This window comes from Adiantum capillus-veneris, chromosome 26, assembly GCF_014529385.1.
Source record: "Adiantum capillus-veneris isolate H3 chromosome 26, ASM1452938v2, whole genome shotgun sequence".
Classification (NCBI taxonomy): Eukaryota; Viridiplantae; Streptophyta; class Polypodiopsida; order Polypodiales; family Pteridaceae; genus Adiantum; species Adiantum capillus-veneris.
The window spans coordinates 83,107,779-83,119,977 of NC_140956.1; positions in this window are offsets into that span (position 1 = coordinate 83,107,779).

The window sequence follows — 12,199 nt, forward strand, 5'->3', positions numbered from 1 at the left end:
CATTTTGAGTTGCAAACTCCTTGCCAAGGAGTCGTGGGCTTTGATAATGAGTTCCTCTGGGGGGTTTCGGGGAGGGGGGATGTATTTAAGTCCTAGGTCTAAGCATTTCTTTTCATCGTTAGAGAGGGGACGGGAGGTGAGATTATGCACAAAGTTAGTACAAAGGTTGTTGACCAGGGTAGATGAAGGGAGCTTACCAAAAATTGTGAGCTCGAAGGCATGGGGATTTATGAGAGGAAGCAAAAATTTGTGTCTCTTCCTTCCTCTATCCTTGGGAAGTTTTTTGAAAAGGATGGGGGGGGTTTCATTGGAAACGGATAGGGTAGAATGTGTTGAGGTGGAAGGGTGTTGAGTGTTTATCCATAGATAAGGGAGGAGGGGGGGCTTGCTAAAAAGCAAGTGCAACCAAGAGGTTGGACAAGAAGGCCCTAATCCCTCCTCCCTTTTCCTTTTCCCGCATCATTGTAGGCTCGCTTGTGGTTGTTGTCGTTGTCGTCGTCGTAGGCTTGCTTGTGGTTATTGTCGTCATTGCGATTGGTGTTGATTTTGTTGTCGTCGCGATTGGTGTAGTGGTGGTGGTGGGTGTTGTCGTCTTCATTGTCTTCTTGAAGATGATTATTGTAGTTGGGAGGTTTGGTTAGTTTGTTGTAGGGGAAAGGCTTGGATTTCATTCTAGGGTTGTAGGTAGAATGGACATTTGGTGTAAAGAGGTTATGAATGCTATTGAGGGGGTATTTTGGGTTTGTGATAGGTTTGTTAGGAGGCTTGTTGGGAGAGGAGTAAAGGAAGGGTTTTTTGGAGGGCGGGGAATGGGGAGGAGAGTGGGGTGGTTCGTGTTTTTTGAAGAGAGTTGAGCTAGTGTGGGTCTTTGGGGTTTTGATCTAGGTTTTGGTGGGGGATGAGGGAGGGTGTGTAAGGTGGGAGGAAGAGGTGAGAGAGGTTCTAGGGGGGTAAAAGGGAGTTTTGGCCAGGGCACGGTTTCTTGGTGGCTTGGTGAGAGGGATGTTAGTGGTGAAGGGTGAGGAGATAGAAGTTTTGATGTGAGGGAGGGATTGGAAATGTTTGCGAACTTCTAGCTCTATGAGCTCCTTGATGGTTTGCTCCTTTGGGAGGTGGGTGACAGATTCTTTCATTGTGGTGATCGTGCGCTTTCTAGATTTTAAAGCTTCTTCCTCTTTGGTGGAGGCGAAATGGGAGTTTACTAAGAGGGATTGCATTTGAGAGAGGAAGAGTTGAATGGAGGTATCTTTCCATTTGGTTAGGTGTTGGAGCCAATCACTCGCGGCTAAGAGGGGTAAAGTAATAGAGGAGAGCTTGTTGACGAGGTCAGTGAGGCGGCTTTCTACTTCAAGGTGGTAGTTATCCACTGTATTTTGGAGGTTTTGAACAAGGCATTTTTGCGCTTGGATGAGGGCAAGGGTGCAATCTAGTTGATATTAGATTGTAAGGGCGGTAAATTTGGCGTTAAGAAGGGCTTGAGCTTGGGTGTCCTCTAGGTGTAGACGAGGGGATTTCATGTTAAGGCTATTGGGATTAGCATTGTTTTTGTGTAGTTCCATGAGGTGTGTGGTGTAGGCAGAAGCTTTGGCTAGCTTTTTGTGTAGCTTGGTAAACTCTAGAAAAGAGAGATTAATGATATCATCGAACTCCTTGGGTTTAGAAAGAGAGAGAGGAGAGGGTTTGGGTAAGGGGAGGTTTTGGCACTCCTTGGGTGAAGACGGTTGGTATAGGGAGGGATTTGAAGTATTCGGTGAAGAGGGTGTGGTTTTGAAGGTGGAGAGGGTGATTTGGAGCTTGGAACGGGTCTTCTTTGGAGGATTTAGGTATGGTGGGAAGGTTTCCATGTCGGCGTTAGGGTCTAGATGAACGGGTGAATCTTCTACCCGAAGATCGGCTCGATGAGGGTTGGGAGAGAAGTCGAAGGATTCCTCCGAAAGTTGATCGAATTCTTCATCCATACCTTTGTATGGGTCAAGCGTGAGGTGGTCTAGTGCTAGTGTATTTTCCATGAAATGATTGATGTTATCGGGAGGGTCGTTGACCGGTGGGCCATTTGCCGGGATAGAGGGTTCGTCGAGGTTGGGTGTATTCTCTTTCTTGTTGAGGTGCGCATTCGTGCTATTGTTGTGGTGTGCATCCATGATGGGGTTTCCGGGGGTGTCGATGGTTCTAAATTGTGGCGTGTGTTGGGGGTTAATTTGTAGGGAAAGATGGAAGAGGCTTAAGTTTCGAGTGGGGGGTTTCCTTAATTGGGGGTAGGGGGTGAAGGATTCCTTATTAAGAGGAGGGGGAGGGGGGGGGCTTATTAAAAAACTGAGGATTTATTGCCTAGGTCGGCGCTGTCGAAGATGACGAGGATTGGGCGGTTGTAGTGCCGCCGGTGACGTGGTTGGCCTGCATGAGGGCGGTAAGGAAGTTTGATCGCAGCATGTAGCTAGGGCGTCTGGCTTGGCCGCTCGCGAGCCGTGAGTTTGTTGTGGGAGCGAGGATGCTTGCTGCAAGCCCTTCAGGTGGATGAAGCTTTGCACTCGCCTCAACTATAGCAGTGTGGGTTGCCGGTGAAGATATTGCATGTGTAGCTGGTGGTCGCCGGTGGTCGCCAGGCAGTGTGAGTTGCCGGTTGTACTACCTTGACTGTAGTCGAGGCTCATGTGATGCAAAGCAAGCGGTTGAGGGGCTTAACTCCTGCAGTGTCTGCAGCTGGCGGAGAAGGTATAGGGTATGTAAGCTGTCGCCATGCAGTATGTCGCCATGCAGTTAGGTACTCCGGGCGGATGGGGTTTGGCGCGGGGTCGACTGGCTGAAGATATTGCATGCGAAGTTGGTCGTCTACAGGCAGTGTGAGTTGCCGGTTGCGCTGCCTAGACTACAGTCGAGGCTCATGCGATGCAAAGCAAGCGTTCGAGGGGCTTAACTCTTGCACTGGCTGCTGCTGGCGGAGAAGGTATAGAGTATGTTGCAAAGCAAGGGGTCAAGGGGGCTTAACCCATGCAACAGCTGCAACTGGCGGAGAAGGTTGTGTATACCCAAGATGTCGCCATGCGATCAGTATTACGGGTGGATAGAGTTGAGCGTGGGGCCGAAGGGATTAATCCATGCAGGGACTGCAACTGGCGGGGAAGGTTGACGAGACTCGGGTTGTCGCCATATTGCATGCAGTCAATATGATGGAGTTGGTTGTGAATAGAGAAAAACAACAACTAGAGTGACTCTATTCCCTGCTTTGTGCAGCGTATGAGGCCATGAAGCTAGGGTGTTTGTTGGCTTTAAGCAAGAGTGCGTTGCTGTAAGACTCAAGCCGCTCAGACAGCCGCTGGAGAGAGAGAGAGAGAGAGAGAGAGAGAGAGAGAGAGAGAGAGAGAGAGAGAGAGAGAGATCGCACTTGGCTATGGCAGCTTGAAAACGAGAGTCGCCAGGAGTGTGATGTTGGCGAGAGAGACGTGAGTAGGTAAATGGTGAGCCTGTGTAACAGAGAGGGTATGGAGGGAGCTGTTCTGCAAGATGACGAGGAGAAGGTGGAGGGGGAGGTTAGTGACAGGACTAGAAAGGAAAGAGATTAATGAAATGGTCTAATCGTGGGTGGTAAGTTCGGGCAAACGTTGGGTGTCACAGCGTCGACTGAGCATGGTACAGTGGAGAAAACGAGACTGTAGGGGTGGTGATTCCCATTATCAAAAGAGACGTACTTACCCGTGTTAAGTGAAGTAAAGGGTCTCTTTAAGGTTTTCAAAGTAAGGGTTTGCCTTGAGTACTCGGGGCAGAGTTACAACAGTTGAGGGATATTAAAGTTGAGATAAAATCAAGACAAAACATAGGGAAGGTGGTATCTAGGCTAACCGGGAAGTTATAGAGAGGGAGCTATTCGAAGGCGACACAAAAGGAAGGTAATTGTTTCGATGATCGAAGCAAAAGATTATTAATGGTGAAGGGCAGGATAATCAATTAAGATGCTCAGAGGAAACAATGGAGCATGTTTCAAGATGAGGCATAAGTGCGCAACACTTATATTTTTCAAAAAAAAAATAATTCATTCATAACGATGTTTAAGCGTGCGAAGCACTATGTTCATGAGCAATAGGGAGGGGGTGGGTTGTGGGGAGGTGCAGTGGGGGTGGGCTATGGGGTTTTTCACTCCACTACTATCTATAATTAACCAATTCGAGCCGTGGGTGTAGATACTTAAGTGCCTATTTTCAAAGGCTAAGAGGAGTAGCAACTAAGGTTTTGAATTGCCAAAGCATACACTAAGTAAACACATAAGTTTGATTAGCATGGATGACAATAACCAAGAGAGGAGAATGAACATTGATAACTTTGATTTTGCACATGAAGGTGCCAATGATGATGCCCCCATGTTTGTTAATTATCTTGTCACTAGGTTGCAACAAGCTATGGGCAACCCCACTTTGAAGGCCGAAGTTACTCAACAACTTCGTGCTTATGGGATTTCCTTTCCTCTCCAAGAGGAGAGAGAGCTTACGAGGCCTCTTGAAGAGACCCCCAAAAGAAGACTCTCTCCCATACGAGAGGAGGAATCCAAAGATCAAGAAAACAATGAATCCCTAAATTCCTCCGAAGATGTGTCTCCACGAAGAAGGAGGAATAAACGATCGCCAACTCCTCCCAAGAGGAAACGGTTAACCCATAGTCCTTCTCCTCGTCACTCCAAAAGGGAAAAGAGAAAACCAAGGAAGAAAAGGGAAAGAAAGAGGTCACCCTCTTCTCCTTCTTCTTCACCTTCCTCCTCCACCAATGAAAGCTATGACTATTCTCCTAGAGAATATAAGAGGGGAGGACATCGCAAACCTTACCCTGGATGGCGAAGGTCACAAAAGCTCAAGAAGTTCAAAGAGGGAGGAAAGGAGTATCTCTTTTCTCACCTATGATGGCACGTTTGGTGCTACCGACAAAGTATTGGCCTTCATCCAACAATTTGATGCGGCCTTGGGAGATGAGGGCTTCACAGAGTCCTCCAAGCTACACCATGTAGCTATGCACTTCCAAAAATCGGCATAAAACTGCGTACTATGAAGAACAAACCCACAAATCTACATACTTGGTAAATCTCATAAGAATATAATCGAAGCTATATGAGAATAGAGAGAGAGAGAGAGAGAGAGAGAGAGTGAGGGAAAGAGAGAAATCACATGCCGGGGCACCTATCTAGAGTGGAGTGTTGCACTCGGATGGCAAGAGAAGAGAGGAGAGGAGAGAAGATGAAGACAAACACTGGGTTCCATCTCCCCCCATGCAAGAGTGAGCATTTTTCTCTTGCACGTATTTATTTTTTAATTTCTTGAATGCTCAAAATGAATACAAATTCTTTGCCCGGACATAAAATGGACATATCTTATAAATAGCACATAAATAATGAATGTCCATAAATGTGATATCCGTTTGCATAGCCCATAGCTCACTCATGCTTTTGCCACATGTCATCTGCAATAAATAAATGATTTTTCATTTCCATTACATGTGGTGAGGAGTCAATGCACTCCACTCATTTGCTACGTGTGACTATTGGTATTTTTAAGCAGTTCAGTGCAGTCTCCATTTACAAAAATTGGCTTTGATAGGACTGCCAGTGCGATCAAGCTCAACTTTGTTTTGTCTAGGCCAATTAGACCTAGCGTTGTAGTGTCTATTGGAGATAGGTTTAGTCAACCGATTGGCTCTGTGTTCAATGCATATTTTAGTAGGTAATGTGATATGGATGAGTTTGTGACTCTTTGAATATTCATGTGCATGTCACATAGCATCAATGTTGCTGGATGGCATGGCACTATGTTTCGATGCTCATCATTAGGGGATAGTAAAGCCACCTCAAGGTTTGTGGGTCTAATGTTGAGGGAAATTTTGAGTTGTGCGTGCTGAATGGGAATCTGTATTTGCATGCTGAACCCCTCTTGACAACCTTGTAGCTTGGCCTGCATTAGTGAATTTGTTTTGATTGTACAAGGTTTCTCGGTTTGGTAGTGTATTTGTCGGATTCTGAAGAGGATACAAGGATGAATGCCATTATTTTGGTTGATGTTGAGTTGATGTCTTGTTTGGATACCAACGCTTGATTATGTGTGCATGGAGGGAACCACGGTTTTGTGTCTCATACCTTATGAGGTGTTCATTTACATGTTCAAGTATGCTTGTTCCGCCAAAAATGTGGGTGTTCAAGAAGATGTGAAAACATACTGCACACTCGATAGGAAAATCTTTCCATGTGAAACTGTTATTGAAGCCTTGTGCAAGTTTTTTTATTAAAATAGTTTTGTCCCAAAGCATCTCCATGACCTCATCTGCTACAAAAGTTAGGAAAAGATCTAGTAGACCCCATGCTTCTACCATTGTGACTAGGTCTCTTAGGTTTTTTTGATGCCATGATGGGCTTCCGACCATGCTTGATGGCAAGTTGTAACGGATTACGTTTCTAATCGCGTATGCATTGGAAGCTCCCCTATCAGATTTCTTGACGGCATCAATGTCGCATTGTACCATTGTGGTAGTCATTGAGTTTGCAGTCATGATGGCTTGCTTGAGTTGGCACATCATAAGCAACAATTCTTTATACAAAATGTACACCAAGAATAGCATCACTATCTACGTTCTTATGTAATACGATGTACTTCACCCTTGCAATGTTCGGTGCCAAAGGGGAATAAAAACGAGAATGTTGTAGCTTCTCTGGTAAGATCTTTTGTCTTTGAGATGCTTGTTGGCATGCCAAGGTATCAAAACAATGTTGTTCACTCAAGTAACATTGAGCCATCTCGTAGTTGAGTTGATCCAAACTCATGCATGTTCGTGGTGTTGTAAGCCCTTCTGTTCAAAGGGTTGTACATGTTTTCTAGTATGCCTAAATCCAAGTGTGCATTGGTCTTGTTCAGTGCCTCAAATGGGTGAGTATGAGTACTTTTGGACAGTTCGGGCATTTGTCTTTGATGACAGAACACAAATTGATGTATTCCTATGTGGTTGTTTCGCAATGGTTTTGTACTTCTTGACAAAAGGGTTGTTCTAGATGTTATGTGTCAGAATTGCTATGAGCTATAAGTTTGCCATGTCATTTGAGAGTCTTACCAAGCACCGAGCAAACTTTATGGATCAAACACAAAAACCGAGCGAACTCCAAGTGAAACAGAGAGAGAGAGAGAGAGAGAGAGAGAGAGAGAGAGAGAGAGAGAGAGAGAGAGAGAGAGAGAGAGAGAGAGCTCTGACACACACACACACACACACACACACATTATATGACCCTCTTATATTGGGCACCCATTATATCAATGGTCACATTATATATCCCACATAGTTCCAAGTAGTAGAACTTCTAGATTCATTTTAGTATCTCTTTCTTGTACTGAGACATGGTATCAGATTCACCAGTTTCTAATGAATTTGCCTTTTGTGGAAGTTAATATTTCATTTTATTTCATCTCTCTCTCTCTCTCTCTCTCTCTCTCTCTCTCTCTCTCTCTCTCTCTCTCTCTCTCTCTCTCTCTCTCTCTCTCTCATAAAATCTAATATCTAACCAACCCAAATGATTTTCTCATATTAAATTAATCACTTAATGTGGGATAATAAACGGGAACAAGTGTTAAGATATAGATATGTGCTTATAGATCTATCTCAACACGGGGCCAATAGTAAAGGGGCCCAAATGGGAGATGGTCTATCAAGAGCAAGGCTAACCAATGGAGCATAAGACCTTAGGGTTAGCTTCATTGAAGACCTCCAATAATGTGTGAAAAAGTCCTTTGACCTTAGGTAAGCTAGGGCTGAGCTTGAGGTGGGAACCCGGCCCAAGCTCGAAGTGCTTGACCTGCTTGAGGTGCTTGTCGTGCTTGAGGTGTTTGTCGTGCTTGAGGTGCTTGATTAAGGTGCTTGAGGTGCTTGACTTACTCCATGCTTGAGGTGCTTGACTTGCCGCTTGATTAAGGTGCTTGAGGTGCCTTGACATGCTTGCCTGAGATGCTTGTGGGAATACCCCCTAGTCCAAGTGCTTTGTCATGCTTGATGACTAAGGTGCTTGAGCTCCTAAAGTCAAAAAGATCCCTACAAGGAGGGGGGCCAGCCTACAAGGGGGGGGGGATGAGAGAGAACACACACACACACACACAAGGGAAGCCCCAGCTTGAAGAGGCAGCAAGGACACTTGTCAAGTTCCTCCTCATGTTGCCCTCATGGTGTGCCTGAAGCTTATTGGTTGGCCACCCAAGGGGTCCAATGATAATTTAGGATATTTAATTAATTTATTTTGCATTTATCAAGTCCTCTCTCTCAAAGGGGAAAGGGGGACACTTGTCCCAAGGCTACCCTTGTTGCTTGTAATGGCTCCTGCTTGTGATTGGCTAGGCCTGGAGGGGTCCAATGAGCTTCAAGCATGAGCTACAAGGGGGGGTCGACCCAAGCAAGCTAGGGGGGTGCTTAGGGGGTATACTCACCCACACACACTCACAAACACTCTCATTGTGTGCTATGCAAAGTGCAAGAGCTCCCTCTCCAAGGAAGTAGAGGTTGAGAGCCTACACCAACACTCTTGGCTATGGAGTGCAAATCCAACCAAGAGCCATGCTTCAATGCTTGAGCTTTTCATCTCCTTCTTCTTCATTACTATGCTATTATGTATGCTAGCTCAAGAGTTATGATAAGTGAGGAACTAGCTCTTTCTCGTATGAAATGTTTCTTCTTCCTCTTCCCTACCCTCATTCCCTACTAGCTCTCTCCACCTTCGAAGGTGTTTAAGGTCTTGGGACTGAGGCTTGGTATAGTTAAAGCTTTCTTCAAGTTTAGGTTATGCTATGATGGTGATGCATGAAGCTTTCCATCTTCATTGCTTCACCTAGGTCACAAGGAACACAAAGAATGTATTGTAACAAGTCTCTCTTTATGGGAGAAATCATAATACAAAGGCCTATTGGAGGGGGGACTGGCTCCACATAAATCCGGTCCTCAACTGTTGTCATGTTCTCTAAATTCTCTCTCTTGCAAAAGTATTGTCTATGCCAAGTTAACTAATTGCTATGATTATGTTTCTATCTTCAATTATGTCTACCCGCTATGCTCACAAAATCATTTCTTGAAAGTATTCTCATTAAATTCCGCTACTCTCAAATTGAATAGGCAAATTCCATTACATTGGTATCAGAGCATTTGGTTTCTCTTTTCTTGCTTAAGAAGAGAGGTCCTTAAGTAGCCTATAAATGGTTGATGTTGTTAATTATAATAGAGTAAGTGGAACTGGGATCTAATATCGGTTTTGTTAAGCCCACTATGTGGGGGATGGTGCACACCTCGGGAGCTTTGGACTTAATAATGGAGTCATTTTAGACTTGCCTACGGCTTTACCATTATTGAGCCATAAGAAGTCCGAAAGGAGCTAGCCCTTGGCAACTCTGCTATGTTAGACCTACTCCTCTACTCTCTATAATTAACCACTTTGAGCCGTGGGTGTAGATACTTAAGAGCCGATTTTCAAAGGCTAAGAGGAGTGGCAACTAAGGTTTTGTATTGCCAAAGCATACACTAAGTATAAACATAAATTTTGTTAACATGGCTGACAATAATCAAGAGAGTAGAATGAACATTGATAGCTTTGATTTTGCACATGAAGGTGCTAATGATGATGCTCCCATGTTTGTGAATTATCTCGTCACTAGGTTGCAACAAGCTATGGGCAACCCTGTTTTGCAAGCCGAAGTTACTCAACAACTTCGTGCTTATGGAATTTCCCTTCCTCTCCCAGAAGAAAGAGAGCTTAGGAGGCCTCTTGAAGAGACCCCCAAAAGAAGACTCTCTCCCATTCGAGAGAAGGAATCCAAAGAGAAAGAAAGCAATGACAGTCTAAGTTCTTCTGAAGATGTGGCTCCACGAAGACGGCGGTCTAGACGATCGCCTACTCCTCCCAAGAGGAAAAGAGCAACCTATAGTCCTTCTCCTCATCACTCTGAAAGGCAAGAAAGGAAACAAAGGAAGAAAAGGGCTAGGAAGAGGTCACCCTCTTCTCCTTCTTCTTCACCTTCCTCCTCTTCCGATGAAAGTTATGGCTATTCTCCTAGAGAATACAAGAGGGGAGGACATCGCAAATCATTTCCTGCATGGCGAAGGTCACAAAAGCTAAAGAAGTTCAAGGAGGGAGGAAAGAGTATCTCTTTTCTCACCTACGATGGCACCTTTGGTGCTACCGACAAAGTGTTGGCCTTCATCCAGCAATTTGATGCGGCCTTTGGGGACGAGGGCTTCACAGAGTCCTCCAAGCTACGCCATGTAGCTATGCACTTCCAAAAATCAGCTCGTCAATGGTGGGCTAGCCTTCGTGGCAATGGAGAAGCCCCAAAGACATGGAAAACTCTACGAGTTTCCATCATGAAGCAATTTCTTCCAAGTGATACTAAAGATAAAGTTCTTACCGAATGGCGCGGCTTGAAGCTTCTCTCTCATGAGTCTATCAACAAGTATGTAGACAAGTTTTGGGATTTACATCTCAAAGCGACTGTCTTTCAAAAGATAGACTTTGCCGAACAAAGACAGCAATTTTGTGCGGGATTACCTGAAGAGATTGCGGAATACATCAACTCTCAACGGCCCGCTACTATTACCGAAGTAATCCACCACACCATGGTTGCTTCACGCATCAATTTCCATCAAGGGGCTAGACGTAATGTCAAGCCCATGGAAAACAAAGATAAAAATGATGCAAAGGGGAAATCCAATGCTCAAAATAATTCCCAAGGCACTTCCAACAACAACAACAACAATCGGTCCAAGGAGAAGGGAGTTTACAAAGGTAAAAACCAACTCTCTCCTAAAGAGCTTGAAGCTTTTCGCAAGGACCATAAGTGTTTCAAGTGTGGAGAGCAAGGACATGGCTATCGTTCTTGCCCCAAGAAGAATACTCGCAATGAGACTCCTAGGGCTTCCACCATCGAAGCTCCAAAAGAGGATGGTCATTGCAAAGGATCATCACTTTCCTATGCGTGGGGAAAGGTAAGAGAGCATGATGCCTTCATCTTGTTTGACCCAGGCTCTACTCTCAACTTCATATCAATAGAGTTGGCCACCAAGTTGGGCATTCAAGCTTTTGAGATGGGAGATATAGTAACAGCCGATGCAGCTTTCAAGGGACAACAAGCCTCTGTTACTCCCTTGATTGGGAAGTTGAGGCTTCATGTCCAAAGCTATGTCGACAAAGAAGACTTCTTCATCTCTCCTCTCCAACATCAGGATGTTATCCTAGGGGCACCATGGTTTGATCGCATGGCTGCAACCATGAAGTTCCCTTAAAGGAGAATTTACTTCACCTACAGGGGAAAGAACATGTATATAGATGCTAGTGAGCGTGGTCGCACTATTCCACTTGTAAATCCTCTTTCTTTTGATAAATCAATGAAGAGCTCAGTTTCTGCGTACTTGATTTATGTCAAAGAGTCTCTAAAAGCTAATAATGTTTCATCAAATGAAAATGATAGGAATCAAGAAGAGTTAGACTTGTCTACTTTTCTAAAAGGATTCCAAGATGTGTTCATCGATGATATCCCTATGGACCTACCTCCAAAACGAGGGGATGATGACCATCGTATTGAGCTCCTTCTAGGAAGCTCACCACCTAACAAACCTCCTTATCGAGTCTCACAAGCTCAACAAGAGGAGATTATGAGGCAAGTACAGGATTTGGTAGACAAAGGGATGGTGAGGCCTAGTTCCTCTCCCTTTTGTTCTCCAGTCCTTTTAGTGCAAAAGAAAGATGGTACATACCGTATGTGTGTGGACTATCGAGCACTAAACCATATCACTATCAAAAACAGATTTCCCGTGCCTCGGGTAGAAAATCTGTTTGATAAGCTACAAGGCTCTACCTACTTCAGTAGGATTGACCTTAAGAGTGGCTATCATCAAATAAGGATAGTGGATGAAGATATCCTAAAGACCGCGTTTCGCACAACATTTGGTCTTTATGAATATCTAGTCATGCCTTTTGGCTTGACTAATGCACCAGCTACTTTCAATCGTCTCATGGAGAAAATTTTTAGACCATATCGTAAATTCACTGGAGTGTTCTTTGATGATATCATCATCTACTCCAAGTCTTTGGAGGAACATAAGCAACATCTCCAAGTGATTTTTCAAGACTTGAGGGAGAACAAACTTTTTCTCAACCAAAAGAAAAGTGAATTCTTCCTTCAAGAGATTCAATATCTAGGTCATATTATCT